Raw genomic sequence first — 22,542 nt, forward strand, 5'->3', positions numbered from 1 at the left:
TAGATTGGTTGGTGGGGAAACAATGAAAATGATTCTGAGGGACAAAGTAATCTTGTATTTGTAAAATCTTGGGGTAACAAATGACAACCGGTATGTATTTGTGAAAGGTAAATCTTTTCTGATGAACATCTTTGAATTCTTTTTAAGGTAACAATGAAGATTGATCAAGGTAGTGGAGCAGATTTTATGAGATAGACTTTCAGTAAGCATTCAACAAAACAACAGACAGGAGACATTGTAAAAAATACCCAAGCAATTAACAAGTAAATGGCAATATGGATACACAACTGGCTCATTGAATCAAAAGATAATCTTAGGTGTTTGTTAGGCTGCATGGCGATGTGTAGTAGGAGAAAGTGAGGACTGCAGATGCTGGAGATCAGAGTCAAGAGTGTGGTGCTGGAAAAGCACAGCAGGTCAGGCAGCATCAGAGTAGCAGGAGAATCGACTTTTCGGACATCAGCCCACTGACGATCTGTAGTGCTAATCCCTAAAGGGCAATTATGGGTCCATTATATGTCACTTAGATCTATGTGTAGGGAGCAGGATTATAAAATTTTAACATGATACAGCCTTCGAAAAGAAGGGCATTATGATGCTGATAGTTATAGGCTTCAGAATAATATAGACAGAATGGTGAATTGGGCAGTGATAGCAGATTGAGTTCAATGTGATTAAATTGTATGACTTTGAAAAGTGTAAATGGAGAGTAAAAGTATACTGTTTATTTGACTTATAAATAAAGAAGTAGAATATACAAGCAAAGAGATCATGCTCTAAGCATTATTAAGCACTAATTGGGCCTCAACTAGAGTATTGTGGAAGCAATAGGCTGGTCCAGAAGATTAAGTCACATGGGATTCCATGGTGAGTTGGTAAATTGAATACAAAGTTGGCTTAGTCATAGAAGGCAGAGGGCAATTGTGGAGGGATATTTTTCTGACTAGAGGTCTGTGACCAGTGGTGTTCTGCAAGGATCAGTGCTGGGAATTCTGTGTATTTTAATATATCTAAGTGATTTGGATGAAAATGAGATGGTCTGATTTAGTAAATTAGCAGATGGCATGAAAATTGTTAGAGTTGTGGATAGTGAAGAAGGTTGTTAACAGCAGGATAGAGATCAGTTGGAAAGATGAGTAGAGTTTGATCTGCACAATGTGAGGTGATGCCATTTGGAAGGTCAATGCTAGGAGAAAGCATATAGTCAGTGGCAGGATTGATATTGATTAAGGATTAAGAGCAGTGATATACTGAGGGATCTTGGGGTGCAAATTCATAGCTCCTTGAAAGTGGCAACGCAGGTGGATAAAGTGGTAAAGAAGGCATATGGCATGTTTGCCTTCACTATTGGGGCATTGAGTATAAAGTCGAAAAGTGTGGCACTGGAAAAGCTCAGCAGGTCAGGCAGCATTCGAGGAGCAGGAGAGCCGACATTTCAGGCATAAGCACTTCATCAGGAATGTTGGGGGGAGGGCTGGGGTCTGAGAGATAATAGGAGGGTTTGGGTGGAGTTGGGGGGAGGTAGCTGGGAAGGCGATAGGTAGATGGAGGTGGGAAGGTGATGATGATAGGTTGGATGGGTGAGTGGAATGGATAAGTGAGAAGGAAGATGGACAGATAGCACAGTTCAAGAGGGCACTGCTAAGTTGGAGGGTTGGAGTTGAGGTGAAGGGGGAAAGGGAGATGAGGAAACTGGTGAAATTAATGTTGATACCATGCGGTTGGAGGATCTCAAAGCGGAAGATGAGGTGTTCTTCCTCCAAGTGTCGGGTGGCTTGCATTTGGCAGTGGAGGTGGCCCAAGACTTGCAAGTCCTTGACGGAGTGGGAGGGAGAAGTTGAAGTGGTGGATCACAGGGCAGTGGGGTTGTTTGATGTGTATGTCTCAGAAATGTTCCCTGAAACATTCTGTGAGTTGGTGTCCTGTCTCCCCAATGTAGAGTATAAAAGTTGGCAAGTGATGTTGCAGCTGTATAAAACTTTAAGTAGGCCACATTTGGAGTATTGTATGAAGCTCTAGTTGGCCAAACAGTTGTAAGAATGGGGAGACTTTAGAGAGGTTTGCCAGAATGTTGCTGGATTGGAGTGTACTCACTATAAGGAGAGATTGGATAAGTTTGAGATGCAGACAGGTAGTATGTGCCTGGAACACAGTGTCAGGGAGTTGGCAGAAACAGATAGGTTAGCAAGTTTAAGAGACCTTTAGACAGACAGATGAACAGGCAGGAAATAGAGGGTTACGGACCGTGTGTAGGCAGATGGGTTTAGTTTAGAATGGCATCATGGTCTGCACAGACATGGTGAATTGAAGGGCCTACTCCTGGACTGTGCTTTTCTATGTTCTATGTTTTAATTCTGGGACCACAGTTCAGGAAGACATCAATAATTTAAAAGGAATACAAAAGAGGTTTAACAGGATAGTAGCAAGAATTAGGGATTAAATTGGGAGGAAAGGTTGGAAATGTTGGGACATTTTTTCTTGGAGCAGAAGAGATAAAGATCTTATCTCTCCTAATAAAGATTTTCAAGGAGGATTTATAATACAGAGCACCATTCTCTCTGGCAAGTAGGTCTGTAACTGTAGGTCACAGAATCAAAATCAATATTTAAAACTTAGAGAAATGACGAAAAGATTTGATTCCACTTAGAGACCTGTCAAAACCTGCAAAGGCCCTACAAATTGATTGCAAAGAATCATTTTAAATTGGAACCGTTTATGCTAATGGAGGCAGCTGGTCTGCTGTTCCTCCTTCACAACATCTCACTTCATCTAGAACAGAGGATTAATAATGGTGCCTGTAAAATGCTGTGAAAATTGACTGACTATTTATTGGATTACAAATCTTTGGAAATAGAGATGTGGGAGTTGGAAACTCGCTGGAAAAATGACAATGAAAAGATGTGGTGATCCAGTAAAGTGTAATTCAGAATTCCCTTTCATACCACTGTAACAAGTCCTTGGACACTGGACCCAGTTAGGTTTTGCTGCATGTCAGAGTCTAGCCAGCACACCTGCAACTTGAACCAATAGACCAGCATTACAACATCTAACAGTGACTGTTACCTTTTAATAAGGATCCCCATCTCACCTCAAAAACGATGCAGTTAGAAACTGAGTTAAAATGATGAGAGCTGTGGAAAGGATATGGGTTATAATTTTAACTTCTTTGTTGCTCTGTATGCCAAATAAAATCAGCCCTGCAACATCTGGCTGGTGAATGTTTCTCTTTCCAAGTCCATTGCTTTCCACAAGTTGAGTAAGTATTTAAAGAAGGCTTGACTGAAGCTGGCATGCTTTCAGTTACTGAAATAAATTATGTTGGATTTATTTTGAGTAGATAAGAGTTCTGTCATACAAATGCAGTGTAGACAAAGAACAGATTCAAATTACTCATAGAAGGGACAATCAAAAGTGATTTTGTGGACGATCTAACTTTCAGTTAACTTTAATCTTCATTAAGAAGTTGGCATGCTAGATAGTATGGTCTTTCGGAGTAACAGTTTTAATAATAGAATATTATAATGATGATGCTAACAGTTGATGGTAATTTAATAGGCCAAGGATATAAATGGAGCTTAGGGGAACTGTACAGCATCATCATGAAATGTTCCCATTATCTGCTGAATATAAACATAAAAAAACGCAACTCATCAAGTAAAATAAACATTTCACACTGTTTACATTGATATGAAATAACTACTTTGAGTTTAATATCACATAATAGATCTGTTATGATGTTTTATTAATCATGGAGGTTGTTCTGGACTACCACACTGGCTCTCAATTTCCTTGGACAATTTTATCATTGCACTCGTGGAACCTCCTCAACTGTGTGTCAGAGACCCCACTTAAACACACAAAAAGAGGTTTCCATCACACTGATAACTGAACAACATCAACTCAGTTCTCAAAAATTGGAGGAAAATTCTGGGTCTTGTTCACATTTAACTTTGAGAGTGTAACCTGAATATGATTCAGTAAAACGGAATCTTAATTTTCAGTTAACATTTACAGGTTCTGGCAGTCTGCTGTTAGATGATAATTTGCATTAAAAAGTTTAGATTAGATTACCTACAGTGTGGGAACAGGCCCTTCGGCCCAACCGGTCCACATTGACTCTCCGAAGAGTGACCCAGCCAGACCCATTTCCCTCTGACTAATGCACCTAGCACTGCAGGTAATTTGGCATGGCCAATTCACCTGACCTGCACATCTGTGGATTGTGGGAGGAAACCAGAGTAAACCCACTCAGACAGTCGCCCGAGGCTGGGATCGAACATGGGACCCTGGTGCTGCGAGGCAGCAGTGCTAACCATTGAGCCTTAAATTTTGTCTACCTCAAGAATTAAATTGTTTCATTTTTATTTGGTAGGGAAGCACATCATGGGGTGATTGTTTGGTAATAAAGCATGTTGATAGCGCGTTGGCAGTCATCTTTTCCATCTCTGATTTCAGTGGATGCTGATGTAATTCTTTATTGAACAACAATCCTCTTCACCTATAACACCTTCATCAAAACCTTTCTTGTCTCGAGGACCAATATCCTGATGGATGGTTGTGCAGTTGGGAAGAATTTAAATGGGTTTGGCAGGGGCAGGGGCAGGAGGAACACTGTGTTGGTACAGCAGGGACCCTTTATTAAAGGACCCAAAGCAGAGACGTTTCAGCCATGCTGAGTTTCAGGGGAATAAGGCAAGGCTCTATGGCTCCACTTCAATGCTAGGAGTGTTTTGGCTAAGACAGATGAGTTAAGGGTATGGATTGACGCATGGAATTGCAATAATGTTGCCATCACACAAATATGTTTGGTAAGAATCCGTACTGGCAGAACAACATTTCAGAGTATACAATTCAGCCAGGACAATGGAGAGTGTAAAAATGGAGGTGTTGTTGTTTCATTAATTAAGCACTTGGCTACTTCAGTGACGAGGGACAATATCTTGGAAAGGTTTTGAAATGTTGGCTTTGTGGGTAAAGTTTAAGAATAAAAATGGGTCAGTCACACTGTTAGTAGAGTATTATAGCCATCCAGTTAGTGGGCAATGAGGGAGTGTATATTTAAACAATTCGCCGAGATCTGTTGAAACAAAATTAGTCAGAAGTCATACAACACCAGGTTGTAGTCTATTTGAAATCGCAAACTTTCAGAGCACTGCTCCTTCATCAGTTGAAGTGGAGGGAAGCACACAGAATTTATCAGCGGAGAGATAATTGCAAAATCATTCCAGGTAATTAAGAATGTCAAAAGATAGTACAAATGTCATGAGTGGAGTGTCTACAAGCTGAATAACAGCAGATGATCAGAAGTGTCAAATGGGGTGAATAAGATATCAACAGCTGAATTGCAAGTGAAGGGATGTCCTGTGATCCGATTAATTAAGGCAGAGAGATAATTATAAAAAAATCAAAAAATAAGATGGTATTCCAACCAGATAGCTAGAATGACGTGATAGATATAAGAGTTGCATGACGAGGGTCTAATCAAAGTACCAAGTAATCTAAAACTGTGTAAACTGATTGAGGTAGAGGAATAACAACAATTTCTCATGTGATGGTGTCAAAACAGATGAAGTTACATGTGGTGCAGCATGAACCCTTCTACCCACCAAGCCTGTGCCGATTCAAATCCAATGTCTGAACCTACTGCCCAATTTCTAAGGATCTGTATCCCTCTGCTCCCCACCTACTCGTACATCTGTCCAGACCATCAAATGAATCTACCGTGTCTGCCTCTACAACCTCTGCTGGCAACATGTTCCAGGCACCTACCACCCTTTGTGTAAATTACTTTCCACGTGTACCCCCCTTAAACTTTTCACCTCTCCTCTTGAACTCTCGTTATTAAATCCCTCACCCTGGGAAAAAGCTTATCTCTATCCAAAGTTAAAAATCACACAACACCAGGTTATAGTCCAACAGGTTTAATTGGAATGCTTTCGGAGCGACGCTCCTTCATCGGGTGGTGCACTATCACCTCATGAAGGAGTGTCGCTCCGAAAGCTAGTGTGCTTCCAATTAAACCTGTTGGACTATAACCTGGTGCTGTGTGATTGTTAACTTTGTACACCCCAGTCCAACACCAGCATCTCCAAATCTTATCTCTATCCAAGCTGTCTATACCCTTCAATCAGGTCCCCCCCAATCTCCTTTCTTCTAATGAAAACAATCCTGACCTACTCAACCTTTCTTCATAGCTAGCACCTTCCATACCAGGCAACATCCTCGTAAACCTTCCCTGCACCCTCTCCAAAGCATCCACATCCTTTTGGTAATATGGCAACCAGAACTGTACACAGTATTCTAAATGCAGCCGAACCAAAGTCTTATACAATTTTAACATGCCCTGCCAACTCTTATACTCAATACCCTGTCAAATGAAGGCAAGCATACCATATGCCACCTTGACCACTCTATCCACCTGTGCAGCCACCTTCAGGGTACAATAGACCTGCACTCTGCTCATCAACTTTTCCCAAGGCTCTTCTGTTTATAGTATGGTTCACTCAGGAATTAGACTTCCCAAAATGCATCACTTCACATTTGCCCAGATTGAACTCCATCTGCCATTTCTCTGCCCAACTCTCCAGTCTATCTATATTCTCCCCTATTCTTTGACAGTCCCCTATGCTTTCTGCTACTCCACCAATCTTCATGTCATCTGCAAACTTACTGATCAAACCACCATTACCCTCTTCCAGATCATTTATGTTTATCGCAAACAACAGTGGCTCCAACACTGATCGCTGCGGAATACCACTGGTCACCTTTCTCCATTTCAAGAAACTCTGTTCGACTACAACTCTGTCTTTTGTTGCTCAACCAGTTCTTTATCAACCTAGCTAGAACACCCTGCACACCATGTGACTTCACTTTCTCCATTAGTTTACCATGAGGAACCTTATCAAACACCTTACTAAAGTCCATGTATATGACATCTACACCCCTTCCTTCATCTGTCAACTTGGCCACTTCCTCAAAGAACTCTAGTAAGTTGGCAAAGCATGATTTCCCCTGCACAAAACCATGTTGCCTATAAATGATAAGCCTATTTTTTTTCCATTCTTTAGATGATGTTTACCCAAAGATTGGAGGATGAATGTCCTTGACCAATGAAATGTTCCCACCTGGAACATTCCTGTCTGGCAATTGTGTGATGTCCATTCATCTGTTATTGTAGTGTCTGCATGGTCTCACCAAAACACCATGCCTTGGGACATCCTTCTCTGCAGTGTACGATATAGACAACATTGGCCAACTCACATGAGTACCTACCAAGTACATGGTGGGTAGTGTTTTCATGTGTGATGATAGTATCTATGTTGATTATCTTGCAGAGGTTGCCATGGCAGGGTTGTGTGGTGTTGTGGTCGGTATACTACTGGGAGGTTTGCAGTGAACGTTGATCTGTTTAAGGTTCAGCAGTTGTTTGAAGACAAGAAATGGAGGCCTAGGGATAACGTTGGTAAGATGTTTGTCATCATTGATGATAGGCTGTGAAGAACATGGCCTACTTTCTCCATTCTGGGGAAGTACTGGACAAGGAAGGGTACTCTATCGATCATGTCCCGCTTCTGTTTTCTGAGGAGGTCGATGCGGTTTTTCGCTGTGGCATGTTGGAAATGGCAATCAATGAGTTGAGCATTATATTCCATGAGGACATCTTTCAGCATCTGTAAGTGTCCATTGTGTTCCTCCATCTGAGCAGATCCTGTGCATATGCAGGGCTTTTCTGTAGGGGATGGCTTCATGAAGCATCATGAGGTTGTCCATGAGCTTGCATTAGAGTGAAGTATTTTTGTCAATGTGTCTATTTTTGTTTCCTAGAATTAGATTAATTCCGAAGCGTTGTCTGATGGGATGAAACTCGTTGATATTGTCGCATAACCATTTCAGTGATTTCTTGCTATGAGTTCAAAGAAAGAAAATGTTCTCAATGTATCTGGTGTATAGTGTTGGTTAGCAGTCCTGTGCAGTGAAGAAGTCTTGCTCGAACTTGTGCACAAAAATGTTCACGTACTGGGGTGCAAATGTGGTCCCCATGGCACTTCTATGTGGATGAAGAAGTGGTTGTTGAGAGTGAAGATGTTGTGGTCGAGGATGAAGTGGATGAGTCGTAGGATGGCATCTGGAAATTGGCAGTTGATAGTACTGAGGCAGTGATGCCATTGACATGGAGTTGCTGGTGTAGAGTGCTGAAACGTCCATTGTGACAAGGAATGTTTCTGGTTCGACTGCTCCATGGACACTGAGTTTCTGTAAGAAATCTGTAGTGTCGTGACAGAAGCTGGGGCTTCCTTGTAATATGGATTTCAAGATGCCCTCAACATAGCGAGAAAGGTTCTCACACAGGGTCCTGTTGCCCGATACAGTGAGATATCTAGGTGTATTAGCTTTGTGTATCTTCAGAAGGCAGTAGGACTCTCCTCTGGGAGAGATACATGGGATGAGAGTGCATAGGATACTCCTGAAGGTCTGGATCAGTATATGGAGTTGAAGGTGTTCTTTGGTCAGATTGGAGATAGTTGTCTATAGTGTTCCTGATTGTTCAGTTGTTGAATGCTCCTTTGCTTTAGTCTGTTCTATTTTGTATGATGATTGGTCCTTCTTTGGCTGTTGGTTTGATAACAATGTTGGGGTTGGCCTTGAGAGTATGGATTGCCTGACGTTGTGCTTGTGTGATGTTCTCCGCTAACGTGTGAGCACGGCATATAAAGCTGGGCTTGACACATCTCCTGATAGCTTGAGCATACATTAGACCCTAGGGCAGCAGCGTTCCAGAAGGATCCAATTCAACTCTTTCTTCCTTGGTCACTGCACTGTGGATCTCTCTGTTGACTGTTCCAATTTTCAGGTAAGCGTCGCCCAAGGTGGCCATTGAGATAAACAACAATGCAGAATTGACAAGCAGAAACTGATAACCAAGCTCTGTACACATGAGATGGCCTCAACATGATTTTGGATTTATGTCACACTACATGTAAACCCAGTATACTGTTCTGTATTTGTAAAATCTGTTTTGACACCATCACACTGATAACTTATCATTATGTCTCTACCTCAATCAGTTTGTACAGTTTTGGATTACTTGTTATTTTGGTTAGACCCTTGTCATGCGACTCTTATACCTAACTTGGTATTCTAGCCATTTGGTTTGTCTCTAGTATCACTTTATTTTTGATTTTTTATAATTATCTCTCTACTTTAATTAATTGGATCACAGGACATCCCTTCACTTGCAATTCAGCTGTTGATGCCTTACACATACCATTTGACACTTTTGTTCATTTAGGTAAAAACAAGGACTGCAGATGCTGGAGACCAGAGTCTAGATTAGAGTGGTGCTGGAAAAGCACAGCAGTTCAGGCAGCATCCGAGGAGCAGGAAAATCGACGTTTCAGGCAAAAGCCCGACTTTTGATCACCTGCAAAGACTTGTTATTCAGCCTGTTGACTCTCCACTCACACCATTTGTACTATCTTTTGACATTTTTAATTACCTAGAATGATCTTGCAATTATCTTATCACAGCATTTAAATTCTGTGTCTGTATGTTTCCTTCCACTTCAACCGATGGAAGAGCAGTGCTCTGAAAGCTTGTGATTTCAAATAAACCTGTTAGAATATAACCTGGTGTCGTTTGAGTTCTGACTTTTTCCACCCCAGTCCAATACTGGCACCTCAACATCTTGGAAATAAAACTAGGGTTATTATATTAGAGGATTTCAACTTCCCCAACATCAATTGTGATACTCATGGTGTAAAGGATTTCAAGGAGACAGATTTCTTGCAATGTCTTCAGCAGAGCTTTGTATATCAAATGTAGAAGATTCAACATGGGATAGAACCTTTCTGAACTTAATTCTGGGAAATGAATTTGGACCCTTGTTTGAGATGCCAGTGGGAGAGCATTTTCATGGAAGAAGACCATGTTTTAAATTTGTTATGGAAAAGGAGAAAGAAGATCTGCAAGAAAAGGTTTTTGATTGAGGAAAGGCAGACTTTATTAAAATAAGGCAAGATATGGCCAAAGACAACTGGGAAAAACAACTTCTGGGTAAACCTATAGGCGAACAATGGAGGCATTTAAAATGGAATTGGCATGAGTACAGGCCTAACATGTTCACTTTATGGTGGAATGTAAGAACAACAAGCCCAGTGTACCCTGGATGATTAAGAGCATTTAGGATTTGATAAGAAGTGAAAAAAAGGGGTTTTTACAGGTACAAAGGGAGGAAATCAATGGAGGTCCCAGTGGAACATAAAACATGTACAAAGTAAGTTCAGAAAGAATTAGGAAATCAAAGGGGGGCAAAATTAGAAAGAACCCTAAGATATTCTATATCAACGGGAAGAGGATACCCAGGGAAAGAGTAGGGTTTATTAGAGACCAAGTGGCAATGTGTGAGTGGAACTAAAATACTTTGGTAGAGAGTTAACTGAATACCTCACTTGGGAGGAGGATGTAGGTACAGAATTCAGGCAGCGGTCCTGTGAGGTTCTTGAGCAGTTTATCATAGGGATTGAGGAGGTATTGGAAATTTTGTAAGGCTTAAAAGTGGACAAATCGTCAGGTCTACATGAGTTGTATCCCAGGCTGCTGTGGGAGTCAATGGAGAAAATTACAGGGGCAGAGACTCTCCCTGACCAGACAGTCAGGGGACTGGAGGACAACTAATGTAGTTCCACTTTTCAAGAAGGCAATAGAGATAAACCAAGGACCTACAGACCAATGAGTCTCACGTCGCCAGCAAGGAAACTGTTGGAGAAAATTCTGCAAGTGAGAATTAATCTCCATTTGGACAGACAAGGTTTGATCAGAGATAGTCAGCATGGCTTTGTCAGAGGGAGGTCATGTCTAACAAATTTGATTGAATTTTTTGAGGAGGTACGTAGATGACAGTAGTGTAGTAAAGTAGTTTATATGGATTGCCGAAAAGCCTTTGACAAGGTCCCATATGGGGCATTGATTAACAAAGTAAAAGTGTGTGGGATCCAGGGTAACTTGGCAAGTTGGACCCAAATTTGGCTTCGTTGTACGAGACAGCGAGTAGTGATTGAAAGTTGTTTGTGACTGGAGGCCAGTGTCTAATGATGTAGGATCTGTATCAGTGTTGTGTCCCTTACTGTTTGTGGTATACATCAAGCTTACTAGAAAATGTGGGAGGGATAATAAGTAATTTTGCAGATGACATGAGGATTGACTGAATGTTCTCAGTGAGGAAGATGCTCTTAGTTTACAGGAGGATAGCAATAGTTTGGTCAGATGGCCACATCAGTGATAGATGGAATTTAACCTAGAAATGTGCAAGGGGATGCACTTTGGAAGAAGTAACAAGTCAAAGGAGCATTTAACAAATGGCAGACACCAGGAAGCTGAGAGGAACAGAGAGATTTTTGGAATGCTTGTCCATACATACCTGAAGGCAGCAGAAAAGTTTAATAATATAATTAAGAAGGCCTATGGGATATTTGCCTTTATCAGTGATAGCATAGATTATAAGAGCAGGCAGGTTATGTGCAGAACTTTGGTTAGGGCAAACTGGAGTACTGTGTGCCGTTCAGGTCATCACATTATAAGGAGAATGTGATTGCACATAAAGTAATGTTGTGGAGATTCACCAGGATGTTGTCTGGTATGGAGCAGTTTAATTATAAAGAGAGGGTGGATAAGCTTGCATATTTTCTTTAAAGCACAAAAAACTAAGAGGGGATCTGTTTGAGGTGTATAAGATTATGAGGGCATTGCCAGGGTGGATGGAAAGCAGCTGCTCCCCTTACTTGAAGAATCAATAATGAGATGACTTAACGTTAACGTGAAAGGCAGGAGGTTTAAGAGGACTTGAGTAAATTGTTTTCACCACAAAGGCTGACAGGAATCTGGAATGTACTACTTGGGAGGGTGGTTGAGACAGGAAACATCACAATGTGAATGAGCATTTGGAATGTCATAAAATTCAAGGTTATAGGCCAAGTACTGGAAAATGGGACGTGTGTATATTTAAAGTAGCTTTTGTCAGTATAGAGCTGATGGCCCAATGGGGGAGGCGGCTCTTCTGTTCTGTATGACCCTATGATTCTAGTTTCTCACCATCCCAGAGTGTTAAATGCCATTGAACCTCTTATGACATGCTTTCTCAAACTGCCAACTTGGCTTGCCAGAAAGTATCAGATGAAAATATTCATTGAACTGTTGAAGTAAAATTTTAAAAAATCAATGTTATACTCAGCTGAGAGACTGAACATAGGGCAGCAAGTTGGCCACAGAGAGCCAGATACCTACCCCCTTTTCCTGGGATTGCTATTCGTAAAAATCCGTCTTCACAAATAGTACTTACCTTGGTTTTGTGATGTTGGTTGTCTGACAAGAAGCAGCCATTGCTTTCTCATAGGAAGTCTGAGTGTGAGAGCTGCTCTGATTGGCCAGCAGCACTCACTAAGCCAGATATCAGTGTCAGGGGTCTTTATTTTGGAGAAAGGCACATTGTTGCCATCCAAATTGCCTGATTGGAAGAAGATTACTTTGTGATGTGAACGTTAGTATCTCACCAACTTTTCAACATATGACTGAGACACCGGTCAGAACTGGAAGTTCCGGCCATATCTAGGCCCTAATATTTTCGCAATTTGGAAAACCAATGGCCAAGAGACTCTCATTGCATAGACGTTATGGTGCTGGAACTGCACTAAAAAGCAGTGCTTGTGCACCAGAGTAAAGCCAGCAGAGCACAAACAGTTCAAGTAATAATCAAAGAAAGATTATTTCAACATCCAGTCTTTTTTTCCAGTGTAGGTCTGTCCTTTTTAGTTTGTTCTGTATCATCAAAACATTTACCTTTAAAAAGCTAAAAGTTACGATTGACATTGTGTTATTTAGAAAAGTGAGTGAAAGAAAGAAGTGTGAGGTGCTGATCTTCTTCTTGTTTCTTGTATTCCAAGTTATTTCTACCTCCCAACAAAGACCTCAGGGTCGGCAGATGGGGGAAACGTTCCTCTGGTGAAGTGAATCTCCCACCAGTGCCATGACCTCCCTACAATGATTTTCACATTCTTTTGACAAGAGTCATCTGCTCTTTGGACCACTTGTGGATGTCATTAGTCCATTGTGTGAGTTCTCAGCAATTTACTTCACTTACGATGATAACATTTATTTGGCTGGAGTCTTTCCTACTCCTGAAGGCCCCTTTCTTTACTGAGAGAATGTGAATTTGAAGCAAACTCTCTCATAAAAAAATCTCTTATTGGAATTGCTAATATGGAGAGAACCATTAGAAGATGCAGCTCACGAACAATGAAATGTTGTATTACCATTGTGTTACCGTTCACTGTCTTCATGATTTTCATTTCTGCGCAATCATATGACACCATCAAATCATCACACACTGAGTGAGCAAACATTAAATTATGTTGAAATGCAACCAAAATGAAAAGAATTAACCTAATTATACAATAAAAGTAAAGTCAGCATTGTTTACCAAATCACAAGGCTGCTCCTCTATTAGAGAGAGATAGCTGGTGGCGCTTTAATCTGGGGGTCACTATGACTCAAACAAGGCACAAGGTTGTGAAGGTGCAACCTTCATGAAACCCTCAGCTGATGTGGGAATTGAACACATGCTCTTGGCATCTTTCTGTATCACAAACTGGCTGTCTATCTAACTGAGCTAACACACTGGGTCAAAAAAAATCTTCTTTTGATTTTCTGTTTCAACACGATACAATCAAGTTTATGTCCACTCAGTTATAATGTACTACTTTGCTAAATTTAATGTTCACTTGGCACTCTCATCATTTGGCACTTTTATTGCCTGACCAGAGGTTATGGGTTTGAGAACAGCCTCAGACATAATTTAAACTGACACTTCAATGAAGTACTGAATGAATGCTGCATTGTCAAACAACCTATTAACCTGACATCCTTTGGCTGTTGAGGTGGACACTGAAGACCCTATTACACTTATTGATGCAAAGACTCCAGTTACCTAGTGTACAGTCAATCAACACTAACACATTAACTAATGATTTATCGTGTTGCTGTCAGTGAGATATTACTAGTAAATATGAGGTCCTCTTTTGCCTTTAAAAATAAATATCTCACTCCAGAATTAATTAATCGTATGTTTAGAAAGATTAACTGATAAGCGTTGCATTATTACAAAATTCCAGAACAGACAGACAATGTAACTTTAGACAATTAGGTGACATTCAAACATGTGATGTTTCAACATAAAAATCCTTGTATTATCTTCATAATACAGTGCAGTGGAGCCAGTGCAGAGTGTAGTCAGTAAATCAGCATGTCTAGTATTTGAATTACATAATCTAATCAGTAAGCATAGAACCTATGTCATGTGTAAGTTTGAGATCTTATAACAGTGTAAATGTTTGTTACTAAACTTCAAGGCATTGTTTCAACAAGAATCCTGTTTTCATGTAGATGTTATGAGGGTTAACATTTAGGGAAGCACTAATACCATATCATACCAGCCATAGCAGTTACGAAGGACTCTTCCAAACAACCACAAATCATCAAATGAGTTCAGTGTTGAAGTTTACAAGCCACGATCAATACAAAGTGCTTTAACCCATTTTGAAGCACAGTTACCTCAATGGAGAAGGAAATACTTCCTTTTTCAAAAAACACAGGAGGCCAAAATTGATCCATTTAAAAAAAAATTGTATAGACAGTGCAGGTTAGCTCCAATCGATTAATATGATTCTTGGGCAAAACACAGACAGGAATATTGTTTAAAAAAAAGTCCATATCTATGTCAACATTTTGATCAATTCCATCATCTTGTTTTTCAGAAATGGCATGAAAGGGACAACAAGGCACATGTGACATCACCCTAATCTCTCTTTTGGAGCAAAAGCCAGTGTAGACACGAGTCCACTACTTTTAAAGCAGCAACAACACAGAAGAAACTAAAGGGAAGCCAACAAAGAAAAGCAGCCAAAGCACTTAACATAGTGTTTGGAACCAGGTGGATCTTATTGACTGTGAGATCCTTGATTGGGATTGTTAACCTGGACCAACCGGGGAGTCCTGGATGACCAATATAAACAGACGATCACCTGCACACACACACCATGGGTGCTGGGAAAAAATAAGCACTACCGCAGCTAGGCGGTAGTGTGGGGGTTAATTTTAAAAAAAGGAAAAAAAAAGGGGATTCCCCCTTCATGCCTTTGATCACGCAGCTTTGTGTCCTTTAAAATGAAGGGCATTGCTTGTCACTGGACCACTCAGGATAAAAAAAAGAAAAAATATAAACAGATGATTCAGAATCTCCTCTCTTCAAGGACTAACTCTGAACTGGCTGGCTATGTCTGTACACTGTGTACATGTAATTAAAGATGACTTGGTGACAGTATATCAGCCTCTATGCAGTTATTTCAATTATACTATCGAACAAAATGTTTTAGCCTGGCATTTTTAAGAACATAGAATTGTAAAGTAAAGAGTGAAAACAAACTCATAAATATGGATTGGCAATTCACTAATCCAGAATCTTAGTTGCTTCAAGAAAGATTCAATTTTTATTTCATAGATCAACAAACAGCTGATCGCAAGTCAAACTCTTCTGGTTTTGTTATATTAAGGATTACGAGGAGACAATTGCTTGGATATTTCTAATTATCAAGTTCCTGATAAAGGTTTTTGGTTTTTAGAGGACCAACCTAAAGTTTGAATCGACTTCAGGTAGACTTGAGTTCTTTTCATATCAGCAATAGCCAGGTGAAACAATGAATTCATTCATAGGCAGGCATCAAAGATAAAGAATGTGATTTCACTGAAAGTAAAGTAGCTGGAAGGTGTATGGAACTTCTTATTGCCTCCACAGCTATTAAATATTTCAGAAAAGCACTTCTAATCAAGCTCAAATATACCATCAATGCACTGTACTATTGGTTGATGGACACAAGGTTGAAACCATTGTGGTGGGCCAACACCATCTAAACTTGCTTGACTCTTCAACAATTATTGGAGCTGTTAAAAGTGTCAGTAAAACAATCAAATCTTCAAAAACATCCTGAACAAGAGAGACATTGGGCTGAAATGTGCAAGATGTCTGATTGCATAGGAAAACACAGAGTACATCACAGTGTTCACAACAGTATTTGAAGAAGAGTCAACCATGGCACAATATCAAAGATTATTCCAAACCTCTATCCATGGCACACAAGCAAATCAATGAAGTCCAAGAAATATCTTTGAGCTCACAGCTTACAAACTCCAGTCAGACTGTAAATGACCATTAACTAGACACATGATATAGATGTCATCAGAAAATCTGAAACTCTGCTTCCATCTGAGTGAAATATTCCAATAGGAATGGAAAGCATACAGTATATGCCAAAATTGGCACAGATACAAAAATCTTGCCTTAATGCATCATAAATGAGATGTATTCAGGAAACTATTATGATGTGCTTCAGTATACATGTGATAAGCCAACTACTTACCCTGGGTCTGACAATCCACGCATTGACATTATCCATGTCAAAGTAGTTCTTAGGGATGGAAGCCTGAAACCTTTTGTATCATTGAAACAGCAGGGCCAGCTACTTTTAGTTTACCATTATGCACAGTTCTACAAATTATTACGATCCATAATATAACAAATATATCACTTGCAATGGTACAGAATCCAGACCGCAGCATCAAGTCCATCCATGACTTGACAAACTTAATCCAGGCAGATATATGTAGAATTATCATTCAGGATTAGGTCAAGTTGTAATCTGGTACACACAATATGATCCGTTAAGTCAAAAACTCTGCCGATTGCAACTCCATTATTTGTGTTTCAAAGAAAGACTGCACTATACATGTACGTGTTTAATTTTATGGTGATATTGTAATAAAGAAATGCCCACGTAGGATTCATACTCTGAAGGAACTGAATCCCAATTTTGCACCTACTAAGGTAACAGCATAATGTTGTAGATATTGGAGATCGAAATATGAACAAATTGCTGGAGAAACTCAGCAGGTCTGACTGCATCTGTGGAGAGAGAAACAGAGTTAAAGTATTGAATCAAATGGCACCTCTTTGGAACTTAGATCGTATTTCCAAAAATGATACCAAATATCAGTATTGGTCTCGATTAATCTTCTCACAGGAACTGACAACTTTTAGAACAACTTTTGACAGATATTGTTTCCTTAGTTTATGAACTAGTCTATCCATAAGTTATGGTTAATTCCTCCAATAAAGTGATCTGACATTGCAGCCTCGGAAGCACTAAACGTGTGCTTGGTAGTAAAAAATATCAAATCAAAAGGAGTCAAATCAATTTCTTAGGTAAATCTACTTGTCAAATGGTATTAGTCATGAACCCAATAAAATAGAAGACATACCAAAGATGTCTACTCCTCAAGACAATGATGATTTATGAGGATATTTTGGTTTCTTCAACTTATGATCCTCATATATTGAGTTTGGTGATAAAGCCTCACCACCTTTAAATCATATCCACAGATGCACCATACAGATGGCAGAAATATCACCAATATCTTTGCAATCCCCAAAAATGTATTTTTCATTGAGTAAATATGTACTTCTATACTGTAATCCTTCCAAGTTTACCACTCTGGAAGTAGATACATCCTTCAAAGACCTTAGGACATGTCTGCTGCAGAGTGATAAGCTTATTGTGTTTCACACTATTTCACACTTTATTTAAAAGTACATCAAGTATAAATGTAGGGAGGTTTTACTAAAACTATACAGGGCATTCGTTAGAATACAGGTGGGCTCTTATCTCAGGAAAGATGTACTGACATTGGAGGCAGTCCAGACAATGTTCACTAGACTGATATCAGGTATGGAGGGACTGTCTTATGAGGAGAGGTTATTTAGATTGGGTCTGTACTGATTGGAATTTAGAAGAATGAGAAGTGACTTAATTGGGATAAGATTCTTGCAGGACTTGACAGGGAAGATGAGAAAATGTTGATTTCTTGTAGTGGGAGGCTCTAAGACCACAGGCCATAATCTCAAAACAAGAACATTTAGGACAGGGATGAGGAGGAATTTCATTGCATGGAGGTGAGTGAATCTGTGGAATTCTTTACTGCAGAGGGCTGGTGAGGCTGGGTCATTAAGTATATTCACGGCTGAGACAGATGGATCTTTAATCAGTAAGGAGATTAAGGGTTAAGGGGAAAGGCAGGAAAGAGGATTATCAGATCAGCCATGACCACTTTGTAAGATGGAGTAGACTCGATGGGCTGAATAGTCTACTTCTACTCCTACGTACTTACAGCAGCTTAGACAAAATTAATTAAATACTGCATGGGAAATGCTTGTTGTAGTTTGCAGGAAACAATGGTTCCATACTAATCTATCTGGCAAGAATTCAATTGCTCAGACTGACCATAAACAGCTAGAAATGAATAAATGAAACTATTCATATGCACTTCCACAACTCTAACAGCCACTTGTGAAGATCCAAGGGTACGGTTTAGAAGTACAATACAAACCAGGTCCCCAAATGACTATTTCTGATGTTCTTAGCTGACTCCAAATTCTGCCAAGAACTGAGATGTTCCTATAAATTTACAATGGGACATTATTGAACCTGATTAAATAAATCATTTGAACATCAATCTCATACATTTTGATCACAGTCATACAGGGCACTTCCTGCAAGCTATGCAAAATGACAACTAATTGCAACAGCTCAGCAAGATCATTATTGTAGAGCTTGAATGCATTCAACAGGTACCCTACCAAACCTTTCCGAGCATTCAGAGACAAATTATGACTCTCCGTAATGTAGATTTTTAGAGGTAAACAGATGATAATTCCAGATCATACCCATATAGATTATGTGGGTGCAAGGAAAAACAAGCAATTTGCACAGGAATCCATCTATGTGCACAGCATCAATCAGGATATTGGTCAACTGATTCTGAAGATACCAAATCAGGTGATAACCTGTAAGTACAATTAATTACACACATAAAACATATCAACTTCACCAACTCAGTCCAAACTAAATCCTTCTGATCTATAGTGCATGGTTGCCAATGACATTTTCCATGTCCAAGGATATGATTATATCCTATTTCACCAAGTTCTCTATTGTATGACAAATCAAAGTCACCACTAAGTGCTATGGCTTTTGACACATTGACCGCTAAATTTAGTATGTTCAGTGTATCCCAACAAATTCTGTTTCACAATGGTCTGCAGTACACTGGAGCACCCTTTCAAGATTTGCAGAAATGGAATGCTCAACATTTTACCTTTTCTCCTCAGTACTATCAGTCAAATGGTTTCACAGAGTATATTGTTCACACGGTAAAATCCATTATAGTCAAGTGCAAATGGACTTGCCAAAATTTTTACCTGGTATGTTAAATCTGCATGTTATTTTCTCAAGGCAACATCTTATCCTCACCAGCAGCACTCATGTTTGCAAGACACACTCACACGTTCTCACCACCCAATAACAAGACAATTTGTAACACAGAAGGGAGAAAAGGACATGATCAATGAACAGGCAGACAGTAATCCCAACTTGAATCACAATAAAGTGTAAGAGTTTGAGATTGTCATTTGAACACAGGTTTGTGGAAATATACTATGCCATTGTGCCCAGCCAAGGTTATACATTTGTCATAAGCAGTGTTCAAATACTGCAAAGAAATGACAATGTATCCAAACTGCTTGATTTGGAGATGCCAGTGTTTGAATGGGGTGTACAAAGTTAAAAATCGCACAACACCAGATTATAGTCCAACAGGTTTAATTGGAAGCACTAGCTTTCGGAGCAACGCTCCTTCATCAGATGGATGATGACTCTCTCATGCTGGAAATCAAGGACATCTGTCCATATGAACCGAGAGCAACAGGAGGAGCATATGGTGCAGCAAGTTAGGTTTGCAATGGGTAGCAACTGTCTCACACATGTGATAATCTTCATGGTTCTATAGAGAGTTTAGCAGCTGCCATGGAAATCCAGTATGAAAAGCATAGGAGATAGAGTCAGATGATCCAGATGTCAAGAAGAGCTTCATGGCGTCAGAGTCATCACTGCCTGATGAAGGAGCGTTGCTCCGAAAGCTAGTGTGCTTCCAATTAAACCTGTTGGACTATAACTGGTGTTGTGTGATTTTTAACTTTGTACACCCCAGTCCAAACTGCATGTAGTCAATTACCCGTCATACAGAATGATGACTCAGGTTCTGAAGATATCATGTCAGACAAAGAAAATGACAACAAATTATGTACATCCAGCCGTGATGGCATACAGCACACTGCAGTGTGAAACTGCACAGTCATGTTATGTTAGTTGTAAAGGACTTAACCTGGTTGTGTCATGCCTCTGTCAACATGTCATTTTAATGCACAGAGATGATGGGTGGAATCATATATAGGTCTGAGTGACATGGGCTTTGGTGTAATTTGAGGTAGAGTCTAATAAGAAGTCCAGTGAAGTTCATCTTGATGTAAAAAATGAGGTCTGCAGATGCTGGAGATCACAGCTGAAAATGTGTTGCTGGTCAAAGCACAGCAGGCCAGGCAGCATCTCAGGAATAGAGAATTCGACGTTTCGAGCATAAGCCCTTCATCAGGAATAAGAGAGAGAGAGCCAAGCAGGCTAAGATAAAAGGTAGGGAGGAGGGACTTGGGGGAGGGGCGATGGAGGTGGGCTAGGTGGAAGGAGGTCAAGGTGAGGGTGATAGGCCGGAGTGGGGTGGGGGCGGAGAGGTCAGGAAGAAGATTGCAGGTTAGGAGGGCGGTGCTGAGTTGAGGGAACCGACTGAGACAAGGTGGGGGGAGGGGAAATGAGGAAACTGGAGAAATCTGAATTCATACCTTGTGGTTGGAGGGTTCCCAGGCGGAAGATGAGGCGCTCCTCCTCCAGCCGTCGTGTTGTTATGTTCTGCCGGTGGAGGAGTCCAAGGACCTGCATGTCCTCGGTGGAGTGGGAGGGAGAGTTAAAGTGTTGAGCCACGGGGTGGTTGGGTTGGTTGGTCCGGGCGTCCCTGAGGTGTTCTCTGAAGCGTTCCGCAAGTAAGCGGCCTGTCTCACCAATATAGAGGAGGCCACATCGGGTGCAGCGGATGCAATAGATGATGTGTGTGGAGGTACAGGTGAACTTGTGGCGGATATGGAAGGATCATCTGACTCTATCTCCTATGCTTTTCATACTGGATTTCCATGGCAGCTGCTAACCCTCTATAGAACCAGGCAGATTATCACATGTGTGAAGCAGTTGCTACCCATTGTATACCTAACTTGCTGCAGCCTCTGGTGCTTCATATATCTGTCTGCTCTTTCTTTTGCTCTCAGTTCATATGGACGGATGTCCTTGATTTCCAACATGACAGTGTCTTGTCCTACCTGAGGCTGAACAAATGCCTGGTCTCCAACAGCCCTCTGGCTGCCAGTGGCCTGGGGATAGTTTTTCCTCAGTCCATGCTCACAGTGCAATGTTATGGAGTCAGGGCAGTCTGTAGTCAGTCAGGTAGCCACACATACCTTTTCTGTAATATAGCTATCACTTAAGTAAACAGAGTGAGGCTGTGGTGTAATGGTAATATCACAAAGCCAACAATCCAGAATTCCAGGCAAACGTGCTGAATCTCACCATGGTAGTTGGTGACATTTGAATTCAGTAAAAGACTGGAACATCAAAAATTCTGTCTCAGAAAGAATTAGTTGTAATTTGGTCTAACATATAGAAAAGCACACAGACTATATGTACAGACAGTGGAGTTTGATCCAGAGAAACCATGTCATAAGAACTGAAAATATTGCCAAAATGAAACTGCAGGTGCCAGAAAACAAAATTAGAAAATCCTGGTTTGCAAAACAGGCTCAAGGGCTGAATGCCCTATCCTAACTCCTCTTTCATATGTTCAAATGGATTCTCAAAAGGGCAGTCAGCAATTATGAAGAGAGAATTTTCAGGGATTGCTTTTTTCTTTCCATAACTATGGCTTCGCCTATTACGTGTCTCATCTCCAGCATTTCCTGCTTTTCTTTCAAGTCTAATTTATATTGCTAGTGTTTGTGAGAAATCCCTTAATGAAAATATTGGGGGTGAAATTTGTTTCTTGTGAACGCACACAAAAGGCCATAAATAAGTCACCAGCCTCTTAGCTCCATTTAATTTGTTTTCTTACTATTTCAAAGGGAAAAAAGGCATAGTGAAAAATAATTGAATTTCACCTGTATCCACTCTTCTCATTGTGATTTGTTTCTAACTTGGCAATGTTATTGTTGTTCTCTTTAATACTGATTCTTTGATTGTCACAATATTTTTGAAAATATCTTCTGCTTTAGAGTAATGAAGATCTGATGCAGTGTATACCTGTTACAGGGAAATGGAGAAGAAATTGTTTTGATTTATGTTTTTCGCAATTCTGCAGCTGCCAGGTATTGTCACATTTGCAGTTCTAAGTGAGCAATGACATTTCAGAAAATTCCTCTTGTTTTGGGATAATTAATTCAGAAATAGCCAGCACAATCCAAAACAATTCATATTACTAGTCAAAAGAATGGTTTTAAGGCAAGTCTTGAGA

The sequence above is a fragment of the Hemiscyllium ocellatum genome, chromosome 2 (genome assembly GCF_020745735.1).
Source record: "Hemiscyllium ocellatum isolate sHemOce1 chromosome 2, sHemOce1.pat.X.cur, whole genome shotgun sequence".
Classification (NCBI taxonomy): domain Eukaryota; kingdom Metazoa; phylum Chordata; class Chondrichthyes; order Orectolobiformes; family Hemiscylliidae; genus Hemiscyllium; species Hemiscyllium ocellatum.